Genomic DNA, 4,377 nt, shown 5'->3' with positions numbered 1-4,377 from the left:
CCAGTATTCACTGCGGGTTTTCTTTGACCTACTTAGTCGGGCTTAGGCGGAGCGGGAAAATTTTACACGTTAATGAAATAACGTTATTCCAAGGACAAGATATATCTATGAGTTACCATTAAAGTTTTATCTAAAGCAGTAGGACATTCCACGATTCCAGCATCCCTTTAAATGTATGCAAACACATTCTTGATGACAAAAGGGTGAGTACTTTGTTGCAGTGATCTGGTACCGGAAGTCTTAGCCTTAGGATTGAAAGCGACATGCAGTTGGGCGGGGTTTTTGAGAGAGAGAGAGAGAGAAGGACCTGCAGATACAAGAGGTAGAGAATAGACGTAGGGATCCGGTGATCCCAGTGTTATAAGTGTTATTCAGTAGCTCCGAGTTCGATCCTTGAAACATCTGAGGTAAAACATAAAGAAGTACTAGCAGAGTTATATATATAATCAAGAAGCAATGAGAAGATCCGAGTGCTAACTGGTCCACGGCCTTAATATGGCAGACCTACATGAAAGGAAGACTGCTTAATCCTGTAATGGTCACTCCACCTCTCACACGCCTCCACTGGCGTCATTCAGGCATGGGCACATCAATCAAATCTTGACTCCATTCGACCATACAGTCGTGTGGGGATCGAGGTATGTGACTGTTGATCTCGGTCCCAGTTTTGTATGGACCAGACTGTGTGTATGTGGAACAACGCAATATTCACATGTTCAATGAACACTGAACTTTATTCAACACCTAACCATTACTACTAATGCATCATGGGAACGGAACACAATGTCAGAGGTCACGGTCTCAACTAACACAATCATCAACAGTGACCATTTAAGGGACCATTCCCAGACTAAGGCTTCGTTCACATGCAATGTCTATTTTCTAATTTCTATTTTCTATTTGCGCTATCTTATGATCACGGTCTGTGCCCTGAATATCCCGCCGCGTAATTACTGGCAGTGCGAGCCAGTTACTTATAGTAACTTATAGTAACTGGCTCGCGCTGCCAGTAATTACGCCGCGGGATATTCAGGCCACAGACCGTGATCATAAGACATACCGCAAATAGAAAATAGAATTTAGAAAATAGACATTGCATGTGAACGAAGCCTAAATGTTAATCAACTTATTTCTGAGGGATTTCTTGCTGAATTGCTTTAGCTTAGCAGCTTAGATGTCTGGCGTGCCTACTGATAATTAATTACTCTTTAGCAGCTTCAGTAGGTGTGACAGACATCTAAGCTGCTCAAGTTGATTGCAATTTAGCAAGAATCCCCTCAGAAATACATTGATCAACAGTTACAGGTAATTTCTGACAGGCTTCCGAATTATCTTTATTGATCCATCCTCCATTTTAGACCGTCAGGCGTCTTCCAATAGAAAAGATTAGTTACTCGCCAATGTAAACTTAAAAATCTGACCTTCTTCCGGAAGATCCCGGAGGACGGCCTAAATCCGCCCCTGAGTTAGTATAGGAATGGTCCCTAATATTCTTCTGGCTCTTGTGGACTGTCAATATTCTTTTTATTAAGATAATTTATGTCACTTCATTAATATTATCTTTTGTCTCTTTTTCCAGCTCCAGTCTCCATAGAGCATGGTGACTTCTAGGTGAACTGACTTTACCTGGCTGGACATGGGGGGGGGGTCCGGGGATGTATTATTAATATGAAATAGACAGGAAATAACAGCTGCAGGAATATCCCTTCATCTCATGCAACTGCGCAAGACACAGCAAGTTTCAGGATGAATGGGTTATGAAGAACCAGAGACAGGACAGCCATGGTAAACAGGGAACTGGACTTTTTGCAGGTTGTACACAAAATGAACAGCTGGTTTTGTCTTTGAAGTAACAGTGGGTATAATTGGTCTTCTTTCTTACCTCTGTAGAAACACAAGGCCAGTTATCCCAAGTTTTGTATTTGAATATTTTTTAATATGACTTAAAAAGCACGGGTTTAATAATTACCACACTTCTTTATTAAAAAAAAACTTATAATTGTAATGCGTATTGAAGTTGTTTAAGGGCATTTTTTATCCACGTCTCTCATTTGTTACCAATGCATTTTTTTTATTTAAACCATTAATTATAAATGCACAAAATATCTAAAAGATGAATACTTCCATTAAATATTGTTCATGTGCACTTAACTCTTCATATAAAGTGGCTGAAGAACATGTTAGAATTTCCTTGGTGACTCATCTCAAATGTCAGAAAATGTCTTTCAATTAGTCACTGTCAATTGATATAATTATCCCAGATTTTTGCAATTGTTAGGCATTTTGTATTCAAATGTCACAAAAATTCCAACAGATTTGGCAGAGATCTGTTTATTTAACTGTGTTCAATCTGAGAATGTGCTGGTCTCAGCAGTCACAATTGTGTCCAGTAGCCTCCAAAAGACAAAGTAATTTTTAACTTATCACAGTTCAATCACCACAACAATGATGTCTACCATATAAGGTGGGCACTTGGCAGTGCACCATAGTTATAATATTTTTCCCAACTGGCTCTGGTGGACTGTCAGGTTTTTGTCTTTTCTTTTGTGTGTTAAGATAATTAGTGTTCCTTCACTGTCATGTCTCTTTTTCCAGCTCCAGTCTCCATACAGCATGGTGTCTTCCAGGTGAACTGACTTTACCTGGCTGAACATGGGGGACATGTATTTTATAAGAAGCAGACATAAAAAGGCAGCAACAGGAACATCTTCATCTCACCCAGTTGTGCAAGACACGGGATGTGGCAAGTTTTAGGATGAATGAAGAACCAGAGACAGGACAGCTATTGTAAACAGGTGACAGATAGCAGACAAAATATATGGTTGTTTTTTTTTTAATGCAAATAAAGATAGGTAATTTGTTTCCCCTCTGTCCCTTGTGAAAGAGACACAATTGTAACATTTTTTTTTTTTTGGGGGGGGGGGGTGGGGGGTGAAATGATTATTTCAAATGGAAAGCATGGATTATTATGAATAAAATTAATGTTTCACTGCTTTAATTGTAATGTAAATTTAATTTTTATATACATCAAGTGCTTTTTTAATCACACCTGTCATTTTTAAAGAATTTGAATCCAATTCATCTTGTATGCACAAAATACATAAAATGAATACTTATATTTTAATATGATCACCATTACATACGAGCAGTATCAAGATATAAATATCAAGTATGGTGATACAAAAATGTTGAGCATTTTACAAAAGCATCCTATATTTGAATTACGTATCATTGAATTGTTCCTGATAATAGTTTGCACTATGATGCACAAAGAATTGTTAAGGATATTACAGAGAGGATACACATGAAAACAGTTACATTCTAAACAGTTACGCCCATTTCATTTTAGAGAGTGCTGCCAGAACCACCCAGAACAAGGCTTCCAAACACGGCAGATCCTGTGGAGCCAGTTATATGGAACAGTGCAATTGTATAACAATTGTGGGTTCCAGGTAACACAAAGAATCAATTCCCCCCCCCCCCCCCCCCCCATATGCATAGAAACTATAGACGCAGGGTATATAAAGCAAGGAGATTGTGTTGGACAATACCCGATTAGACACCATGGAAATGTCTAAAAGTGAATTGATATTCCAGCTCAGTTGTGATGTGTTATAATAATTTTCCCCATATGCATGGAAACTGTTACAGTACTAGTAGAGGTAGCATATACAGCAAGATTGTGGTAAACAATAAGCCATCACTGAAGAGAACAAGACTTATGTGAAAATGTTTTAATGTGAATATATATTTCAATGCAGATATCATGTGTTATAGATGATCTCTGTTATTGTGAGGTCATTAAGTTGCAATTGCAAGTTTTATCACCTTTTTATTATATACAGACACTTTCAGTCTGTCTATATTCTGATCACTGTGTCTGTCCAGTGTCATTGTCATAGTCAGCACTTTGTGACATATCTGTTGTTTACACTATAACTGATAAACTGCATTTTGGATTTTTTAATCTTAGTTCCATGATTGGATTATTTAATGATATTGTTTTGTTATTGTTAGCAGTTTGGATATGATGCTACAGTATTTCCTGAGTATATCAAATTAAAGCAGCAATGTAGATGTGTTTGTGCATCAGGAGTGGTGTTAGTGTATCTGCCTGTTACAATGTGGAGTTTATGCCCACTGGTGTGAACAACTAAGGCTTTTTCTTTTTTCATCATCTTGAACAACGTCCAGATATTTTTCCTTTTTTAAATGTATTTTTGAATTGGCAATAGGTGCTGGATTTAGATTTGTCCTCAAGTTAACTGTGGAAGTTTTGTACGAAGCCACTGATGATGTTTTTTGAATGTGCTAAGGAATTTTATTTATCTCCAAATCGGTTTCGAATAGGAGTTTCATGATACCTTTACTCCATGA

At 37.6% G+C, this 4,377-nt stretch overlaps 1 long non-coding RNA gene across 1 annotated transcript; it reads left to right on the top strand.

The window, feature by feature from the left end:
* On the top strand, positions 1–3,485 carry LOC147762203 (uncharacterized). Its single transcript, XR_015333856.1, has 4 exons — positions 1–203; positions 1,580–1,812; positions 2,596–2,795; positions 3,350–3,485. It is a non-coding gene; the product is annotated as an uncharacterized LOC147762203 (long non-coding RNA).
* Positions 3,486–4,377: the final 892 nt, after the last annotated feature.

The sequence above is a fragment of the Lingula anatina genome, chromosome 4 (assembly GCF_051362555.1).
Source record: "Lingula anatina isolate TDL-2025a chromosome 4, LinAna3.0, whole genome shotgun sequence".
NCBI classification, from domain to species: domain Eukaryota; kingdom Metazoa; phylum Brachiopoda; class Lingulata; order Lingulida; family Lingulidae; genus Lingula; species Lingula anatina.
This window is presented reverse-complemented; position numbering and strand designations above follow the sequence as displayed.